Source organism: Rhinopithecus bieti, unplaced genomic scaffold (assembly GCF_001698545.2).
Source record: "Rhinopithecus bieti isolate Rb0 unplaced genomic scaffold, ASM169854v2 scaffold_6380, whole genome shotgun sequence".
In the NCBI taxonomy this organism is placed as follows: Eukaryota; Metazoa; Chordata; class Mammalia; order Primates; family Cercopithecidae; genus Rhinopithecus; species Rhinopithecus bieti.
The window spans coordinates 10,015,137-10,037,975 of NW_016806642.1; the positions used below are offsets into that span (position 1 = coordinate 10,015,137).

The 22,839-nt window shown below is 38.4% G+C and overlaps 1 protein-coding gene across 14 annotated transcripts in view; it reads right to left on the reverse strand.

Moving 5' to 3' along the window:
• The window catches only part of FGGY (FGGY carbohydrate kinase domain containing), a 457,075-nt gene that overhangs the window by 258,120 nt on the left and 176,116 nt on the right, over positions 1 to 22,839 (reverse strand). The window contains exon 1 of one of the 14 annotated variants that reach the window (XM_017877249.1): positions 15,869 to 16,094. The exons of the other annotated variants lie outside the window; for them this stretch is intronic. The gene's annotated coding sequence lies outside the window, so the exon portion shown is untranslated. Of the gene's footprint in view, positions 1 to 15,868; positions 16,095 to 22,839 lie in introns of those variants that run through there. 14 annotated transcript variants of the gene reach the window in all.

A 22,839-nucleotide genomic window follows, 5' to 3' on the forward strand; every position in this document is an offset into this window, starting at 1 on the left:
TTCCACTAGGTCCTAGTTTGTATGGTAAGGACTGACTTTGTTTTAGAGCAAAAATAGAGATCATGAAGCTCTTATGCTCTGTGGTGTTTCTTCGATTGACAAAGATAATAAAACTTCATTATAGACAATTGCAACAATACAGATAGCAGAAAAAAATTCCCCTTAATTTTTCTCCTCCCAGAGAAAACTACTAATATTAGAAAATATTAGAGAATATACTTTCAAAATACTAAGATACACACGTATTTAATCTTATGTAAAAGGGATTGTATAATTATGCAATTTTGTGGTCTCCTTTCTTAACTCAATGGTATTTCAGACACTTTTCCTCATCAATGAGGACACACATCCTTCTTGAAAATGTATAATATTCTGTAATTCTAATGTGCCACATTGTTTAACCAATCTCTTAGTAATGGACAGTTTGTTTCTAATTTAAAAACAAAGACTTAGAAAGGAGAAACTTGGTTCCAAAGAATTATTCCAAGGAAGGAGGGGAATTATCACAATAGGGAGAATACAAGGTCTGCAGGAGTCTCAAGGGTTAGGCAAAAAGGGTTTTTCTTTCATAGAAGAAAACAAGACGAGAAGAAATGGGGTATGGGGAGATGGAATGAAACTGATGTGCCTGGATAGTAGATCAGAGAATGTTTTACCCTGAGGCCAGCCTCCTTTTGGAGAGGGACCTATAAGGATTAATTATATGTGTGAACCTGATTGGGTCACAGGGTGCCCAGATATTTGGTCAGACATTATTCTGAGCATTCCTATAAGGGTATTTTTTTTTATACTTTAAGTTCTAGGGTACCTGTGCACAATGTGCAGGTTTGTTACATATGCATACATGTGCCATGTTGGTGTGCTGCACCCATTAACTCATCATTTGCATTAGGTATATCTCCTAATGCTATCCCTCCCCCCACCCCCTCCCCACAATAGGACACCAGTGTGCGATGGATCCCCTTCCCTGGTGTCCAAGGTGATCTCACTGGTTCATTCCCACTTGATGAGTGAGACATGCGGGTATTTGCGTTTTCTGTTCTGCGATAGTTTTGCTGAGAATGGTTTCCAGCTGCATCCATGTCCCTACAAAGGACACGAACTCATCCTTTTTTGTGGCTGCATAGTATTCCATGGTGTATATGTGCCACATTTTCTTAATCCAGTCTGTCACTGATGGACATTTGGGTTGATTCCAAGTCTTTGCTATTGTGAATAGTGCCGCAATAAACATATGTGTGCATGTGTCTTTATAGCAGCATGACTTATAATCCTTTGGGTATATCCCCAGTAATGGGATGGCTGGGTCAAATGGTATTTCTAGTTCTAGATCCTTGAGGAATTGCCACACTGTTTTCCACAATGGTTGAACTAGTTTACAAGCTTACAGTCCCACCAACAGTGTAAAAGTGTTCCTATTTCTCCACATCCTCTCCAGCACCTGCTGTTTCCTGATTTTTTAATGATTGCCATTCTAACTAACATTCTAACATTCCTATGAGGGTATTTTCATATGAGAGTAACATTTAATCTGAGACTGAGTAAAGCAGATCGTCCTCTCTAATGTGGGTGAGCTTCATCCAAACAATCAGTTGAAGGCCGGAACAGAACAAAGAGATTGTCCCTCTCCTGAGTAAGACAGAATCCTTCCTGCCTGGCCTTCAAACTGGGGAACAGACATTTTTCCTGCTTCTGGACTAGAAATATTATAGATAGATAGATAGATAGATAGATAGATAGATAGATAGATAGACAGATAGATAATCTCTATCCTATTGGTTCTGTTTGTCTGGAGAACACTGCCTAATTGAGGACCTTTACGAAGGGGCTGCATGCTGGCTCTGGCCGAGGGTAGGAGAAAATTCAGGGCATGAGATAAGGTCGAAATCTTAACCAAAGTTTGGCTAACAAGCATTTTGTTCCAATTGATCAGCGGGGCCAAGCAGTTGAGCTACTCACTTATAAGGCACAGATGGGGAATGTGACAGGTCTATGTCTGGCCATGTCATAGTTGAACAAGGGATGCACACCCATGAGTCTTACCTACACACATGGGGAAGGGCAGTTCTTTGTAGTAGGCCACATCCCGGAACACAAAGTATGAGGGTATTTCTCAATCGTCACTGTTTTCCGGGTGCACAGGGCAAAGGTAAAATTCAACATTGTAATTTCTTATGACCCCCATTTCAAATAATACTATCAAGAACATCTTTGAATATGCATTCTCGCCCATGTAGTGCCATGGCTTATTTGAGTAGTTTAAGAATGGCAACTCTGTTACCCCTCACTAATAGGGGTTAGGATAAATGTCCAATATCCTCCAGCCCAGTAGCTCACATCCTAAAGGTATTAAAACCCCAGGAAAAAGTATGAACACTTTTCTGTAGCCAGAAATATCAAATCTGAGACAATCTGAATCTCCTTCCTCAGATGGATGATTCCCAGGCTCCTTGGTCAGGCAGTGAGAGGGTGGAAGGAACCCAAGTATTGAATATAGGCACCCTCAGGTTCAATTCTGCTCCAGTATTTACCAGCTGTTAGAAATTGGGTTATGTTCCTAATTTCTGTTTTTCTTCTTATCTAAGATGGGAAGAATAGCAGGTAAAAGAAACATTGTCAAAATGAATAAGATGATGAATGTAAAAAGGCCCAGCACACTGCATGGCACTTAATTTCCATAAATATTTCTCCTTCCACATAGAGGAAGTTACATAAAAAGCAAAAACTAGTATGAGGAAAGGGGACTAAGTTGTACTTAGTACTAACTTACCAACTGTGAACCAAGCATTGTACAATGTACTTTACAGCTCTAGTCTCATTTGAACTCATATTAGTCCTGTAATGGAGGGGAGGTCACCCCAAATTATAGGTAAAGAAACCAAAATGTAGGACGGATTTGTAACTTGTCTGAACTAATACAAAACAAATGGCAGGATTCGAGTTTGGATCAATTTGCTTCAGTTACGAAGTGCATTCACTTTCCATCGGCCAATGAATGTAACACGGATGTCTATTGGTTCTACCCTCTCCATATGGGAAAATGACAATATACCTAATGTACCTGCAAATTCCATCAGTAAGATTCTACTTGGTAACCTCTAGGCTCACCCTCCAATGGAAGGTTGGTATTTCTTTCTCCTGGGCCTAGGGCTAATATCCCAGCCACAGACCAGCAGAGTACCCAGTGGATGCTCTAGGACCCCTGCTGTGTTTCTACCTCACATTTCTTCATAAGAATAATGAAGAAGCATGCAAAAGCTGCAGCAAAAGAGATACCAGCTCTAACAGGCTGAGATAATTCACAAAATGAACTCATACTGTAGCTGACTTCCACAGCTCAAAACAATCTCCTAAGCCAAAGACTAAAAGTAAAGGCGGATTTTTCACAAGGTAAAATTCATTCCCTGAGGTAAGGGGAAAGGAAGAAGATGAAGACTGAAACTCCATTTACTAAATGCCTGGAAGGCAGCTGCTAGCATTGCCATGCTTCAGCAGAGGAAACAGAAGCTCAAGGCCTTGATAAGCGGTGAAGCTGGGAATTCCTACCAGCTGTCTGACTCCAAATCCCACTCCAACCTATCTCCTTTCCTATTTCATAATTAAAATGCTCGGTCAGAACCAAAGAAAACCTCAAGGGCAAAGAAGGGAAGGGAGGGAGGAAGGGAGACAGGGGGACACAGAAGGAGGGGGAGAAGGGAAGAAGTAGAGAGAGAAAGAGAGTGTGTGTGAGAGAGCACATGAGAACACATGCAAGCCAGAGCAGGAGTGAGAGCAGCACTGGCATTGTGTCCTAACACTAACTGCCCTGTGACTATTAGTTTGCTTTGTTCCTCATTTTCAGCTACTGCATTATGAGACTAGTGTCAGCAAAGTAGGCTCCCCAATTAGCAGCATGAACAGCACTTGGGAACTTATTAGAAATGCACATTCTCAGGCCCCACCCTAGACCTACTGAAGCAGAAACTGTGGTGTAGGGCCCAGCCATCCTCTCTCACCAGGTGATTTTGATGCACACCAAGGTACGAAGAGCCCTGCAGTAGAGTCACCTAGGGAGCTTTTGAAAATAGCAATTCCTGGGCACCATTCTTGACTTCTGGTCAATGGTTATAAGGTAGAACCCTAGGATTCTTATTTTTCAAAGCTCCCAGGTAATCTGGAGACATAAGCAGATATAGGCACAGAATCCAAAGAAAATAAATGTTAACAATTAGAACATGTAAAGGCATTATGTACTGGATGTATGAATTTTACAAGTACAATCTAAGATTAAACAATGGCCTCTCTTCTGAATTGAATGACTTTGAGCAAGCTACTCTCCAGTCTCCTTCTCCTCATTTGTAAAATAGTTAATAACACATATTTTAGGGGTGTGAAACTTGAACAATGATACTAAATTCTTGGTATAGTGTATGGTACATAGTAAGCACTAAATAAATGAGGTCAATTTTTATTAATCTCCTAATAACAATAAAGAAAAGCTAACTCATGTAGAATTTCTGTTACACCAAGTGGCACAGGTTGGGGTGCAGGAGGGAGACCCCCCCAGCATCTGTAAAGCTTTCTTACTCCCTTGTGCCCTGTTGTGCATGAGAATATGCTCTTGCAGGGAAATGTGACATCCTCTAATTATGCTGCCTTGCAAAAAGCAGGTGCAAAAAAGGGCCTGGAAGACTGTGGATGGAAAAATGGGGCAGCAGTGTGAGAGTATTCTGAAACAATGCAAAGACAGAAATAGCAGCGCTGACAGAGTTGCAGGTACTAATAGGAAATCCACACTTCCAGGAAGGGAGAGTCCACTGACATGGGGGAGAACTGTTCACTCTGTCTGGCCTTCTGTGTGCAGAAAGGAGACAGGTGAGAGTCAGAAGAACATACTGGAAACAGAGGCTGGAGGCCTACTGCAGAACAGAAATGGGCAATTCATACTGAAATCCAGATGAGGAGAATTGCGTTCTACCTTTATTTATTTATTTTTTTTTGAGATGGACTCTGGCTCTTGTCGCCCAGGCTGGAGTGCAGTGGCATGATCTCGGCTCACTGCAACCTCCGCCTCCTGGGTTCAAACTATTCTCCTGCTTCAGCCTCCTGAGTAGCTAGGATTACAGGTGCCTGCCACCACACCCCGCTGATTTTTGTATTTTTTAGTAGAGATGGGGTTTTGCCATGTTGGCCAGGCTGGTCTCAAATTCCTGACCTCAGCTGATCTGCCGCCTCGGCCTTGCAATGTGCTGGGATTACAGGCATAAGCCACGATGGCGGGCCTCTGGCTGTTTTTTTAAGCAGTTATTTCCACTAAGGTGTGAAACCAGCATGCTTCAAGCATTTCTTTTCCTCTTCCTGCTTGAAATTTGTAAATCTATTTTCCAAGGATGATGATGTGGGATGTTTGGGTCTACATACCTGTGTTCTGGCAGTTATTTCTCTATGAAATACCCTTCTCTACTCTTCATAAGGCTAACCTCTTTACTCCTTCTGGAAGCAGTTCAGGGGTCACCTACTCCAGGAAGGCAATCCTGAATGCTTACCTGTTTGACACCCAGAGCTGTGGTAGTTAGGCCCCCCTCATTATTGCCATAACACCTAGCATATAATTGTCATGTTGCCTTAAGTTGGTGTTTCCCAGAGGAGTTTAAAAAGATGTTAAAAGGTATTATTTGAAAGAAGCTATTCGTGCAAATAAATTTGGGAAATGTAAAGTTGAACAAAGTACACAGGTTTCTGTGACGTAACAATTGGGACTTTAATATGCTGGTGTGCACTGAGAATCTCTAAGGAAATATCAAACATGAATCCCCAACCTGATTTGATTGTGGACATTTTTTTCATCAATCTGGTAACCACATATCATTTGTTTATTTGTTCATCTATTTTATTTTTTTTTTAACTTTTATTTTAGGCTCAGGGGTACATGTGCAGGCTTGTTACACAGGTAAACTGCATGTCACATTAGTTTGGCGTGCAGATTATTTCATCACCCAGGTGATAAGCATAGTATTCTACAGGTAGTTTTTCGATCCTCACCCTCTTCCCAACCTCCAGCCTTAAGTAGGCCCTAGTGTCTACTGTTCTCTCCTTTGTGTTCATATATATTCAGTGTTTAGCTCCCACTTATTAGTGAGAATATGCAGTATATGGTTTTCTGTTCCTGCATTAGTTCGCTTAGGATAATGGCCTCGAGCTCCATTCATGTTGCTGCAGAGGACAAGATCTTATTCTTTTTAATGGCTGTGTAGTATTCCAGGGTATATATGTGCCATATTTTCTTTATCTAGTCCACTGTTGATGGGCATCTAGGTTGATTTCATGTCTTTGCTATTTTGAATAGTGACACAAAAAATAAAAATACCTAGGAATACAGCTAACCAGGGAGGTGAAAGATCTCTACAACGAGAATTACAAAACACTGCTGAAATAAATCAGAGATGACACAAATAAACGGAAAAACATTCCATGCTCATGGAAAGGAGGAATCAATATTATTAAAATGGCCCCACAGCCCAAAATAATTTACAGATTCAATGCTATTCCTATCAAACTACCAATGACATTTTTCACAGAATTAGAAAAAACAATTCTAAAATTCATATGGAACCAAAAAAGAGTCCAAATAGACAAAGCAATCCTAAGCACAAAGAACAAAGCTGGAGGCACTACATTACCTGACTTCAAACTATATTCCAAGGCTACAGTAACTAAAATAGCATGGCACTAGTACAATAACTGATACATAGATCCATGGAACAGAATAGAGAGTCCAGAAATAAAGCCACACACCTACAACAATCTGATCTTCAACAAAGTTGATACAAACAAGCAATAGGGAAAGATGCACCTCCCCCAACCAATTCAATAAATGGTGCTGGGATAACTGACTAGCCATATGCAGAAGATTGAAACTGGACCCCTTCCTTATATCCATATTTAAAAATCAACTCGAGATAGATTAAAGACTTAGATGTAAAACCTAAAACTATAAAAACCCTAGTAGAAAACCTAGGAAATACAATTAGGTACTATATACCTAATTGCATACCATATATAAAATCATATATAAAATCAGTACTCCATATATAAAACCAATTCAAGATACATTAAACACTTAGATATAAAACCTAAAACTATAAAAACCCTAGAAGAAAACCTATGAAATACCATTCTAGACATAGGCTATGGCTAAGATTTCATGATGAAGATGTCAAAAGCAATTGCAACAAAAGCAAAAATTGACAGATTAAACTAAAAAGCTTCTGCACAGCAAAAGAAACTATCAACAGAATAAACAGCCAACCTATAGAATGGGAGAAAATATTTGCAAACTATGCATCCAACAAAGGACTAATATTCAGAATATTTAAGGAATTTAAGCAAATTAACAAGCAAAAACCCCATTAAAAAATGGGGAAATAACATGAACATTTTTCAAAAAAAGACATACAGCCAACAAACATATGAAAAAGTTCAGCATCAGTAATCATTAGAGAAATCCAAATCAAAATCACAATGAGATACCATCTCACATCAGTCAGAATGGCTATCATTAAAAAGTCAAAAGGTAACAGATACTGGTGAGGTTGTGGAGAAAAGGGAATGCCTATATATTAGTGGTGGGAATGTAAATTCATTAAGCCATTGTGGAAAGCAGTTTGGTGATTCCTCAAAGAACTTAAGAGAACTTCTTTCTCAAAGAACCATTTTACCCAGCAATCCCATTAGCAGGTATATACCCGAAGGAATATAAATTGTTCTACCAGAAAGAATTTTTGTTTCCTAAAAATAGCCTCTAGTACCCCAAAGGGTACACTGTGGAATATGCCGCTATATTTTTCTGGCACTCTCTGCTCTTTCTTCCTCACCAGACCATAATTTCCTTGTGGGCAACGGTATTACATATTGCACTTCTGGTATCTACAACCTACCATCTGCTATACAGTAGATACAAAGTGAGATACAAAGAGAATGTTAAAAAGTAAAATCATCATTTCCCTTTGAAACCCATCTAGTGGCTTTCTGTACATCTAGGAAAGCTTTGGCCGCTTTATTCCAAGGCTCACAAGGTTCTACATTTTTTAAACGTCTTACCCCATCACTTGTCCTTCCCTTTCCTCAGTACCTTCTGCTAAATTGGTCTTTGCTATCTCCTCAAATATGCCAATCTTATTCCCAGCCCTGGGCCTCTGCTCCTGCTGTTGCTTCTGCCAGGAACACTCCTGCCCACTTGTTCACACTGCTTAGGCCATCTCCACATCAAGGTCACAACTCTGAAGTCACCTCCTTGGAGAAGCCTTCCCTACCCACATTTCAGACAGCATTTTATTTCCATCATAACAATTAGCCATACTTGCATTTGTCTTGTTTATGTGTGTACTTGCTTACTGTCTGGTATCTCCATCTCACATGGTAATGTGATGTAACCTTACTGTCTTGCTTATTGCTACCTTCAAGAGTGCTGGAATGAAAAAGGTGTTTTAATGCTGGCAAATGAAAGAATGAATCGAACTGATCTACGTAGCACAGCAGATACAAACCCTGCCTTCCTCCCAGAACTGAATCAAACCCCAGGCTGCCAATGACTAGATCTGTGACCAGGGCAAGTGATTTAGCCTCAAAAAGGCTCACCTTCGCTGTAAAATAAGATATAACAGATTTAACTTTTAAGCAACACATTGAATACATTAATTAGTCTCTATCTCCCCTGAGAAGAGAATGAAATCAACGTAAGCTGGAATTATTTTCCATTGTTTTCAAATATTTTTTAATTGTGGTAAAATACATGTAAGATAACATTTACTATCTTAACTGTTTTTATGCATACAGTTCAGTTGCATTAAGTACATTCACACGTCATGAAACCATTACAACCACCCATTTCTAGAACACTTTTCATCTTGTAAAACTGAAACTCTATATCCGTTAAACACTTACTTCTCCTTTCCCCCTTCCCCCAAATCCCTGGAACCATCATTCTACTTTCTATCCCTATGAATGTGACTACTCTATGTACCCCATATAAAAAGGATCATACAGTATTGGTCCTTTTGTGACTGCCTTATTTCATTTAACATAGTATCTTCAAGACTCATCCATGCTATAGTATGTGTCATAATACCCTTTCTTTTTAATGCTGAATCGTATTCTGTTATGTGTATGTATCACATTTTGTTTATCAGTTCTGTCACTAATGAACACCTGGTTTGCTTCCACATTTTAGCTATTGTGAATGATGTTTCTGTTAAGATGGGTGAACAAACATGTATTTGAGTCCTTGCTTTCCATTCTTTCAGGTATATGCCCAGAAATGAAATGCTGGATCATATGGTAATACTATTTTTAACTTTTTGAGGAACTACCACCATATTTTACAGCAACCATACCATTTTACATTCCCACCAACACTGCACAAGGTTTCCAATTTCTCCACATCTTCACCAACACTTACTTTCTGTTTTTTGTTTTTTGTTTTTTTCTGTAATAGTAGCCATCCTAATGAGTATGACATGGAAGAGGTATTTTTTTTAAAATATACAAACCCATCAAGACAAAAAGATGACAAAAAATAATAGCAGCAACAACATCATGAAAGTTAGAAAGTAAAAAGATAAATGGTAACCAATTTAGCAATTTTAAGCAATCTGAAGCCTTAATTGATTGTGACGAAAGCTAAAAAGAAACCCTATTTGCCTTATAGAACCCCAAAGTGCTTAGGATATTGGTGGCAGGTGATATCTCTAGAAGTGAGAGTAAAGAGGGGCTCAAAATAGGAAACCTGGCTGAAAGCCTGTTTAATAAAAAGGCAGACTCAGTACTGACTTGATACTGCTGTGACCATCCCTTTTGTCGACTTGGGAAAAGACTCAAGATTTATTCCCTGGAAAGGGAAAAACAGAAGGCATCTGGATAGTGGATAACAGGCATCTGAAAGTAAAAAAGTTAAAGTGAAAAACGAGGATTTGGTGAAAGTTTTCATAACGTCTACTGGAGTCACCTAACCTCTTTCCTATGCTAGCCCCTTGAACTCCAGCAGCCAGACTTTATCCCTACAATTAGATATTGAAAGATTGAAAGTTTTGTTCTGGGGATGTTAAGTAAACTAACAGAAAAAATCCAAAAATACTGGCAGAGGATTCCCCTACTAAATAAGCCATCCAGATCACCGTACAAGTACAAACCACTGTTGATAAGCTTTACGCATGTATGGAGTCTCCAGTCAGCTTTTTAGTATCCCATTCCCAAGCATGAAACAGACAGCCAAGGATCACCTTATCATCTGAAGAGATCCCCTAATATGAAAGACAGAAACTCAAATAAGCAAACAGATTAAAAAGTTAATGGAAATCTGGAGAAAATGAAGGAAACAGACTACTGAGAGAGATGTAAGCTCTCTTGATGGACATGTAACAGTGGGGTACCAGACAATTAAGTACATAAATAAAAGAACAATAGTTATTATCAAAATGATAGGAACAGAAGTGAAAGGTAATCTGATAACTGGCTCTCAAACAATTGAGACTTGAGATACTAGCTTTATCACCCAAAATATATTGTCATTTTCCTACAGAACTCCAGAGCCAGAAGGATGATATCTCAACAAATGATGTCGCCCAATTCCTTGACTACAATAACAACAACAAGCGTCTATTATAACTTTACAAGATGGAAAGTACATATGGAAAAATTTTGAAGTTTTAAGAGTTAAATCTTATAGTCCTATATGAAAGAATGGATCAGCAAATTCTAATATTCATATCTTATTGGGCTCTATTTCCTGTATTTTTCTCACATGCCACTCCTTTAAAATAGGTATCTACGTATGTGTCAAGAACCTTTGAATAAGCCAGAGCAACTAGGCAAGAAAAAAAAAAATAAAATAAAGGACAGCCAAACTGGAAAGAAGGAAGTCAAATTATCCCTGTTTGTAGATGACATGATCTTATATATAGAAAAACCTAAACATTCTACCAAAAAAGCTCTCAGAATTGATCAACAAATTTAGTAAATTTGCAGGATACAAAATCAACATGAAAAATCAGTAGCATTTTATACATGAACAACAAACTAGCTGAAAACAAAGCAAGAAGACAATCCCATTTACAATAGCTACAAAAATAATTAAATACAATAATGTAACCAAGGTAGTAAAGATCTCTACAAGGAAAACCACAAAATACTAATGAGAGAAACTAAAGAGGATAAAAACAATGGAAAGACATTCCATGCTCCTGCATCAGAATAATATTATTAAAATGACCATATCACCCAAAGCAACCTGCAGACTCAATATAATCCCTATCAAAATACCAATGACATTCTTCACAGAAATAGAAAAAAATCTTAAAATTTTTATGGAACCACAAATAACCCATTGCCAAAGCAATATTAAGCAAAAGAAAGAAAGAAAGAAAGCTGGAGGCATCACGTTTCCAGACTTCAAAGTATATTACAAAGCTTTAGTACCAAAACAGTAACAGCATAGTATTAGCATAAAAACAGACACACAGACCAATGGAAAAGAACAGAGAACACAAACTTTAATCCACCTATCTACAGTCAACTGATTTTTGACAAAATCACCAACAGCATTCACTGGGCTTTGAAAGGACAGCCTCTTCAATAAATGGTGCTAGGAAAACTGGATATCTATGTGCAGAAGAATGAAGTTAGACCCCCATCTCTTACTCTATGCAAAAAACAACTCAGATTGGAACAAAGACCTAAATACAAGACCTGCAACTATAAAACTACTAGAAGAAAACATAGGGGAAATGCTTCAGGATATTGGCCAGGGAAAAGATTTTATGAATAAGACCTAAAAAACACAGGCAACAGAAGAAAAAAATTTAAAAAAGGGAATGACGTCAAAGAAAAAAACCAACACAGCAAAAATTCAACCTATAGAATGGGAAAAAATACTTGCAAACTATTCATTGGTCAAGCGATTAATATCCAGAATACACAGGGAATTCAACTATTGCTACAGGAAAAAAACAACCAACCTGATTTAAATATTGGCAAATGATGACTCATGCCTATAATCCCAGAGACTTAGGAGGCTGACGCTGGAGGATTGCTTGAGGCCATGAGTTTGAGACCTGCCTGGGCAATATAGCAAGACTCTGTCTCAAAAAAAAAATTTTTTTTTAATTAGGTGGGTATGGTGGTGTGCATCTGCAGTCTCAGCTACGTGGGAAGATCACCTGAGTCCAGGAGTTCAAGGCTGCAGTGAGCTATGACTGCCACTGCACTGCAGTCTAGGCAACAGAGTGAAATCCCATCTCCTAAAAATAAAAATAAATTTTAAAAGGCAAATGATCTGAACACATATTTCTCAAAAGAAGACATAGAAATGGACAACAAATATATGAAAAAATGTTCAATATCACTAATCATCAGGAAAATGCAAATCAAAACCATAATGAGATATCATCTTATCCCATTTAGGATAGTGATTAACAAAATAAGACAAAAAAATAACATGCTGGTGAAGATGCAGAGAAAAAGACTCTTTTATACTATCGGTAGGGATGTAAACTAGAAGAGTCACTATGGGGAACAGTATGGAGGTTCCTCAAAAAACTACAAACATAACTAATACATGATCCACCAATCCGACTACTGAGGCATTTATCCAAAGGAAACAAAATCAGTATACTAAAGACATATCTGTACTCCCATTTACTGCCACACTATTCACAACAGCCAAGATATAAATCAGCCTAGGTGTCCAACAATAGATGAATGACCAAAGAAAATGTGATATACATACACAATGGAATACCATTTAGACATTAAAAAAAACAAAATCTTGTCATTTGTAGCAATATGGATGGAAACGGAGAACATTATAATAAGTGAAATAAGCTAGGAACACAAAGTTAAACACTGCATGTTCTTACCCATATGTTGAAGCTAAAAAATGTTGATTTCATAGAAGTAAAAAGTAGAGGATATTAGAGGCAGAGAATGGTAGAGGGAAGAGGGGAAGAGGGAGAGATTTATTAAAGAATACAAAATTACAGCTAGATGAGAGGAATAACTTCTAGTATTCTATACCACTTTAGGATAACTATAGTTAACAATAATATATCCTTTCAAATAGCTAGGAGGATATTGAATGTTTCTAGCACAAAGAAATGATAAATGTTTGAGATAGTGGACATGCTAATTTCACTGACCTGATCATTATACATTACATGTACTGAGACATCACTATGTACCCCAAAAATATGTATAATTAATTATATGTCAATTAAAATAAAAAATTATTTTAAAAAATCCTCCAAATATTTTAGCCTTTTAAGTATCCAGACCATTCACAAAAGAAGATGTACACAAATAACATATAAGGAAAAAGTTCCATCTTACTAAGAGTTAACAAGATAGAAATTAAAACAGAAAGAACATGCTATTTTCTGTTGCTTTATAATCTTATGGACTATTGGAAATGCAATTTGGGATAATCTTTCTGGAAAGAAAATTGACAATATATACCAAGAGCCTTAAAAATACTTATACCTTTTGACTTGGTAAATCCGTTACTGGAGATCTATCCTAAGGAATAACTGAAAATGCTGACAAGGATGTATACAAATACAAGAGAAGAACTCAGAAAAGTTTAAATGAACAAGGAAAGTTTGTATTTAAATTGTTACACAGTAAATTAAAAGTAGTATATTTGAAAGTTTTAACAACATGCATATAATTATTTCAATTATGTTAATATACAATATATGTATGAACATATTATATAGTCAAATTTTATTATATATCATATATAATATATATTTTAATACATAATATGTTTTTTATATTATATACCACAACATCTACACACACATACATTAAAGACAGAAATAACACAAATTTAGCCATCTTTGAGGTAATAGCTGGATGAAATATTTTTCTGTATTTCCAAGTTTTTACACTAAATATGCATAGTATCACCATGAAAAAAAATCTATTTAAAGAGTTTTATATTATTTACCTAGTAATTCCAATTTCTGCACAGTCTCAGATGCTAGAAAATAAAAAGTTCCCTGCAATATTTTATGTGTATTTGTACCATAATATTTACATACTTAGAAAAGGTAAACTTTAGTGTCCAACCTAACAGAGGCATTAAATTATCAATATAGATCTTCAATGAAATATTATGTGTTATTAAAATTATGCTTCTAAAATAATCATGAAATGAAAAGCATGAATATGCAATAATGTCACCTTAAAACTGCAGAGTACAAAGTGGCACATAAGGCATGGTTTCAACTGTGTTAAAATGACACAAAAAAAGGCAAAGTGAACTAAAACTGTTTTGAGGTACTGTATCAGAGTGCTGAGATTGTTTTTCTGCTTCATTCACTTTCTGGCTTTCTGGCTTTTCTTTAGTTGTGTTTACTTTTAGATGCTTTTGAAGATAAAAGAAATAATTAAAACGAAGATGATGCTTTTGTTACCAGGATTGTGAAAGAGTCTCAGTCAGGCTGGGGAGGAGCCTTGGGGCAAGGGGGACAGGGTGGGAGTGGGAGTGGTGAGAAGAGCGTTTAGAGGTGGGGAAGCTTAAGGAGGTGATAATGAGTTAAGGTGGTCCAGAGCTCCTCAGGCACCCCAAAGAGATCAAGTATCTCTGGATAATCATCAGTTTCAGGGGTTTCTGTATCAGAGAGGCACCAGCCCAGGCAGGTTTTAGCTCCGCCCTAAGCTTAACTGAGTGCCTCAGCAACTACAGATCTTAATGCTGAGTAACTGAGAAAGAAGTTGAGTGGATCTGCCTGAAGGCGGGTAAGTAGAAAACCACAACAATGTCTAGGGCAGAATTGCTTGGAAAGACTGTGTGCCAGGTACCGTGCAGGGGCTGGGCCACAGCAGGTAATGAGATGGACATGGCCCCTGCCTTCATGGAATGTATAATCTGGCAGGAACATATAACCCATAATTACAAACAATCCATGAAAATTCAAATGTGATAAGTGTTACAATAGGAAGTGAAGATCTGTGGTTTGCAGGGATAGACACACAAAGTCAACTGTGCATAGGCTTCAGGAAGCAAATAAAGGAGATGCAGAGAGAAATTAAACAATATAAATAATGCAAGTGATTCATTTCACCATCCTACACAGGGAGTTCAACCCTAGACTGGAGTGTAAATCAGCTCTTTTCTGGGTTGGCTTCAGTGTCTATTTTCTTTTAGTGTGAATATCTCCTTTTGCTACATCTGACCCTAATACATCCACTGTGTACAGTTTTATATACACTGAAAACCTCAGGGGTGTGTCACTCACATCATGAGGGTCTATGTACATGACACTCCTTGGAGTGTATAACCTATAGCTTGGCTACATGTGACCTAGATTTTTTTAATACAACCTAGACTTTAAAATAGGACAGCTATCTCGAACAGGGAAAAAAGAAATACCAGAATTAATGTGTTAGACTTAGTGGAGATAGCTTATCAGTTTCCACTGTGGAGATAGCTCCCTCAGCGATTTTCAAGGATCCTCTTGGCTGGTTCACTGTTGACAGTATGCACTGACTTTGGAGCCATATCCTCCATTTTGATGGGATTTCACCACACAGTAGAGCAAATAAGTGGGATGTGGTCTACTTAGGAGAGCCTCCATATAGGTCATTTTCTTCTGAGACCAGGAGGATAAGAAGGTAGCTAGGATGAAAGGCTGGGAAAGCATCCCAAGCCAACAGGTAGGTACCTGTGTGTAGGTACCAAGGCAGGGGAGCACAGGGTGTGTTCCAGGAACTAGCCCTGGGGCAGAGAAAGCCAGAAGGGGTAAGAGCCTAGCTTCCCATCACCTCCCCACATCTTACCAACTACAAGATTCCTTCATTTACTGGCACAACCAACATGAACCAAAGCACTTACTATGTGTCCCTGAATCCTTTAGATGCCAAAGCTTTCCTCTTCTTTTGATTCACAACATTTATTTCTGCCTGCTCACAGGGCACTTAACGTGCATTGTCACTTTGGTTCCAGGGATATCCACTGGTTGTCAGCCAATTATCAAGCACCAAGAACTCTCCAGGATGTAGTGACATTGTGGTTCTGCACTTCCCTTGCTGTTCCTTGGCTTTTCTTGGGTGTTCAGGCCTTGTCTCCTTGACTAATGCATGGTCTCCCTCTGGGCACACATCTGTGTGTCTGTCATAGTGCCAGGCTCAGAATGGATAATAAACAATGGTAAGGTATTGTCCCACACCTCTTATTACTGTTAAGTCTGAGGCACAGGGGCTCTAAGTGATGTGCCAGCGGCCAACTCACATAATTAGCAACAAGTCTAGGAGACAGGTCTCCTACATAGGGAAAAGTTGGAGTTTAGGACCAGCTTTACTTGTTTTAGAATGTTGTCAAGTCACTTCATCACAGTGATTTAGAAAAGTTCAAGAGATAGACTGAACGTTTGAACTCCTGGCTTGGCTGTGTGATCTTGGGCAAGTTATTTAACCTCTCTGTGACTGTTTGATCATCTGTAAATGGGGTAAGTCTCTTAGAAGACTGTTGAATGAGTTATGTGAGCTATTACAAATAAATATCTTAGAACAGTTCCTAGCACATAGTAGGTGCTCAATAATGATAGCTAAACTTACTACCTTAATTTAACTATTGTTTTCCCAAACCTTATGAGTCACCATTTTATAAGTTATGATTAAGTGTAGCTACAAATCTACAAAATACTGACTTTTAATAAAGCAAAACAACAACAACAAAACAAATTTCCTACTCATATAAACAAAGTCCAGAGGTAGTGAATCCAAGGCTGGTACGGAAGTTCCACGAAAGCTCACTGTTCTGCCATCCTTGGAGTATAGTGCCTGTCCCCTTATCCAAAATTACTGCTACAACTCCAGCCAACCTACCTGACTTAGACCCAGGGGAGGGAAAGAGGATGTCCACTGCCTGGTCTCTGTAAAGGAGCCTTCTCAGGAATCCTGCAGGACATGTCTGCTTACACCTCATTGGCCAACACTTAGATGAACATGTGCAGCTGCAAAGGGAGCTGGGAAATGTAGTCTATAATGAAAGATCCTGATGTATCCCTAACAGCCTAAGTTTTGTTAATAAAAGGATGACAGTGTAGATTAGATGGGCATTCAGCATTCTCTGGACTACTGGTAACATATCACTAGCTAGTGAGAAAGTTCAGAAGTTGATTCCAGCTTATCCTATTTTATCAAAGCTTTGGGATTGATAACAAAAGGACATTTTCCAAGCACATTTTCTCAAGATCCAAAATCCTGCCTCCTCTACTTTAATTATTTTGAAAGCACATCCCCCCCCCATAGGTGTAACTCACTCTAAATTACTGAAGAATTGATTTTTTAAAAAGGTATTTGCTGGCCAAGACTTTTNATGGACATGGCCCCTGCCTTCATGGAATGTATAATCTGGCAGGAACATATAACCCATAATTACAAACAATCCATGAAAAATTCAAATGTGATAAGTGTTACAATAGGAAGTGAAGATCTGTGGTTTGCAGGGATAGACACACAAAGTCAACTGTGCATAGGCTTCAGGAAGCAAATAAAGGAGATGCAGAGAGAAATTAAACAATATAAATAATGCAAGTGATTCATTTCACCATCCTACACAGGGAGTTCAACCCTAGACTGGAGTGTAAATCAGCTCTTTTCTGGGTTGGCTTCAGTGTCTATTTTCTTTTAGTGTGAATATCTCCTTTTGCTACATCTGACCCTAATACATCCACTGTGTACAGTTTTATATACACTGAAAAACCTCAGGGGTGTGTCACTCACATCATGAGGGTCTATGTACATGACACTCCTTGGAGTGTATAACCTATAGCTTGGCTACATGTGACCTAGATTTTTTTAATACAACCTAGACTTTAAAATAGGACAGCTATCTCGAACAGGGAAAAAAGAAATACCAGAATTAATGTGTTAGACTTAGTGGAGATAGCTTATCAGTTTCCACTGTGGAGATAGCTCCCTCAGCGATTTTCAAGGATCCTCTTGGCTGGTTCACTGTTGACAGTATGCACTGACTTTGGAGCCATATCCTCCATTTTGATGGGATTTCACCACACAGTAGAGCAAATAAGTGGGATGTGGTCTACTTAGGAGAGCCTCCATATAGGTCATTTTCTTCTGAGACCAGGAGGATAAGAAGGTAGCTAGGATGAAAGGCTGGGAAAGCATCCCAAGCCAACAGGTAGGTACCTGTGTGTAGGTACCAAGGCAGGGGAGCACAGGGTGTGTTCCAGGAACTAGCCCTGGGGCAGAGAAAGCCAGAAGGGGTAAGAGCCTAGCTTCCCATCACCTCCCCACATCTTACCAACTACAAGATTCCTTCATTTACTGGCACAACCAACATGAACCAAAGCACTTACTATGTGTCCCTGAATCCTTTAGATGCCAAAGCTTTCCTCTTCTTTTGATTCACAACATTTATTTCTGCCTGCTCACAGGGCACTTAACGTGCATTGTCACTTTGGTTCCAGGGATATCCACTGGTTGTCAGCCAATTATCAAGCACCAAGAACTCTCCAGGATGTAGTGACATTGTGGTTCTGCACTTCCCTTGCTGTTCCTTGGCTTTTCTTGGGTGTTCAGGCCTTGTCTCCTTGACTAATGCATGGTCTCCCTCTGGGCACACATCTGTGTGTCTGTCATAGTGCCAGGCTCAGAATGGATAATAAACAATGGTAAGGTATTGTCCCACACCTCTTATTACTGTTAAGTCTGAGGCACAGGGGCTCTAAGTGATGTGCCAGCGGCCAACTCACATAATTAGCAACAAGTCTAGGAGACAGGTCTCCTACATAGGGAAAAGTTGGAGTTTAGGACCAGCTTTACTTGTTTTTAGAATGTTGTCAAGTCACTTCATCACAGTGATTTAGAAAAAGTTCAAGAGATAGACTGAACGTTTGAACTCCTGGCTTGGCTGTGTGATCTTGGGCAAGTTATTTAACCTCTCTGTGACTGTTTGATCATCTGTAAATGGGGGTAAGTCTCTTAGAAGACTGTTGAATGAGTTATGTGAGCTATTACAAATAAATATCTTAGAACAGTTCCTAGCACATAGTAGGTGCTCAATAATGATAGCTAAACTTACTACCTTAATTTAACTATTGTTTTCCCAAACCTTATGAGTCACCATTTTTATAAGTTATGATTAAGTGTAGCTACAAATCTACAAAATACTGACTTTTAATAAAGCAAAACAACAACAACAAAAACAAATTTCCTACTCATATAAACAAAGTCCAGAGGTAGTGAATCCAAGGCTGGTACGGAAGTTCCACGAAAGCTCACTGTTCTGCCATCCTTGGAGTATAGTGCCTGTCCCCCTTATCCAAAATTACTGCTACAACTCCAGCCAACCTACCTGACTTAGACCCAGGGGAGGGAAAGAGGATGTCCACTGCCTGGTCTCTGTAAAGGAGCCTTCTCAGGAATCCTGCAGGACATGTCTGCTTACACCTCATTGGCCAACACTTAGATGAACATGTGCAGCTGCAAAGGGAGCTGGGAAATGTAGTCTATAATGAAAGATCCTGATGTATCCCTAACAGCCTAAGTTTTGTTAATAAAAGGATGACAGTGTAGATTAGATGGGCATTCAGCATTCTCTGGACTACTGGTAACATATCACTAGCTAGTGAGAAAGTTCAGAAGTTGATTCCAGCTTATCCTATTTTATCAAAGCTTTGGGATTGATAACAAAAGGACATTTTCCAAGCACATTTTCTCAAGATCCAAAATCCTGCCTCCTCTACTTTAATTATTTTGAAAGCACATCCCCCCCCCATAGGTGTGACTCACTCTAAATTACTGAAGAATTGATTTTTTAAAAAGGTGTTTGCTGGCCAAGACTTTTGAACCATTTTAAAGAGCTGGAAAAATAATAAAACCATCTTTTCTTTTGGAGAATAGAATCATGGTTTTTAGAAAAGAGAGAGAAAAAACTGAATGCTAAAATTAATGTTTCTACATATTCCTTAGTGATGGATAACCTATTGTTTATAAGTCTCTGACTTACAAAGAAAGATAAAAGCCCATATTCTCATCACTATCGTGGTGAGTTTTATTTGAAAACACGTATTATTTACTTCACATTAATTATGGATTATCAATAATCTGAGTACTTTTTATTACCAAATCTTTTAAAATAATGCAAGTGAGAGTGACTTTTCACGGAGGCATTATTTACTGATGCATTTTTCCAATCACAAGGATATATAATGAGGCTCATAAAAAAGTCATGTCTGTGATTGAAAGCCCCTTTCAAATAAACATTACAGTCCTAAACAAATGCACTTTTAACACCCTGGCAAGCTTACCGGATTTCTACTGCATCACAGAGACAGTCCACAAGAAGGTATTCCTTTAAGGCCCATGGAAAGAAGATGATGGAGCAGGTGGACCATAATAGAAAAGGCAGCAGGGAGAAAGATGATATAAGGGAGAATGCAGAAGACATATCGGATCTGGCCCTATTCAGTGAGATGAGTCAGAAAACCAGGAAGCCAAATGAGTCAGCACCATCCCTATGAAAAATGCATGGATTGAAATGACTGGAGATCTAATTTACTAGTAAAAAGCATGAGATTTTGGAGTCAGGCCTGCTTTTGAATTCCTGTTCCTCCATCAAATAACCATGAGACTTTGGGACAGTTATCTACCCTCTGTGAGCTTCAATTTCCGTATCTGTAAAAGGAAGATAATTAATGGTACCTGTACCTCATTGGTTACTGGGGAAGTTTACCTGCTAATTCATGTAAAATGTTTGGCGACAGTCACTGGCACATAATGCATACTCAACAAATGATAACCATTATCAGTACACTATTTCCTTTCCCTATTTTTTTACAGTAGACGTCTTCCCTTCAAGAGCCCTGTTTCCTTCATCTTTTATTTTTTTTTCAAGAAGCCAAACTGTTAGGATGCGAGTAGAGATGACAATCTGAATTCATCTCCCTAGGATTTCTCATTTCATTGAAGCTGGAATAACAATAAGGAAATTGCTTTAGACAAGGGTTTCTGCTTTTGCTGTTGATCTCAACTGTCACTATATGCTAAAAATGAAAATGCAAATTTTGAACAAAGCTAAGGTTTCATCTAGGGCAGGAAGGTAATGCCTAGGTTGGTAAAAATTAAATGAAAACACCACTTACTGACCTACCCCAATAAAGAAATACGTCAAAAAGCTAAGAACAGAATCAAACTAGATACAGAGAATAGACAATTTATGACTTAAGACCACAGTAGAAAATAGGCCTGTTTAGGAAAAGTTTGAAGTCACAATCATAAATCCTACAGAAGTATTTTATTCTCATAGGTCTCAGCACTTCCCTTTTAGTAATAACAATAAATTAATTATGTTTTCTCCTTAGTTGATAGGCATCGCACAGGCACGGGCCAAATATCTTCACATGTGGTATCTCCAGTATGTAGCACAATATCTGCAAAGGGTATACTCAGTCAATATTAGTCTGGCAAATGAGTTAATAAACACATGAAGGAGTGATTTTCATCAGCATTTTCCTCCACTCATGTTGCGAATTTTCCTGGCTAACCACCAAACTTGGCCAAAGTAGTAGGAAAGTCACTCCATGAAGTAGTATTTTTGGTCACACATCAATGAAGTTAGGCAGGTCGCTGACCCTCCAGGATGTAACAGCTGGAAGACGCTGAGAGATCATCTACTCCAATGGATCTCAAAGTATGGCTGGGGATCACCACTTGGGAACTTATTGGAAATGCCAGTTCTTAATCGCTCCCGAGAATTTCTGACTCAGAAACTCTAAGCAGGCCCAGGAATTAGTGTTTTAAGAATTCCCCCAGGTGGTTCTGATACATGCTCTGGTTTGAGAATCACTGAATTCAATCCTCCTCAGTTCATAGAGGAGAAAACGGAGGCCCAAAATGGAAATGTCAGTTAAGTTTGTTTTTTGAAAATCAACTTTTGTAATAACTAGATAATTTTTTAAGTGCCAAATTTACCACCTCTTAGCTTTGTGATATTATTTCACCTCTCTGAGCTTCAGTTTCCTCACCTATAAAATGAGAAGAACAATAGCACTTCATGGTAGTTATAATAATCAAGTGATACTACATATAAAAGACACAGAATATGGTGTTTATATATACATACACACAGACACATACACACACACAGAGACACATGTATAAATCTATAATTCTCCGTGGGAAATACAGTCAAGATTCTTATAGCCAAAAACTGTTTATATATACATATATATAAAATGCAGCCTCTTAAATAAGTGGTCATTTTTGCTGAGGCAAAAACTTGCTTGAAAGTGAAAACATTTGTCCATGATTCATATAATTGTGCTTGAGGTTAGAGTGTGCTACCATGAAGGCTACAGGCTTCATTTTAGATTTGTGTCTGGCAAGCCTGAGCCCACAGGAGGTTCTAAACATCAGGCTGGTTTTTGAAATAATTCCAGGGTGACCTAAGCCATTAAAAGAGGACTCAGCTGGTGATAAAAGGATCTTGGTAAACATGATCATCAACTTGACAAACACATTTGTTTGGAGATGTATAACCCTTAGTCTGTACCCCTATAAATTGAATTTTCAGAATAGTTTAGTATACCCAAGAGAATACAGATCTTGATCACCATCTGGTTATTAGAGTCCCTGTCTTCCTGTACTTGCATAGCTGGGTTGATGATGGCATGGGGAAATAAATCAGTTACACTGGTCAAAAAGTAGTTAGCAAAGTCCTGAACTAGTATTCACAACCTCAGGAAACAGGATTCTATAAATCAGACTTGCTTTTCCTATCAGTTTTTATAAGATATTCTGTGAAATAGATCCAAATACATACACATTCCCATGGGCAAA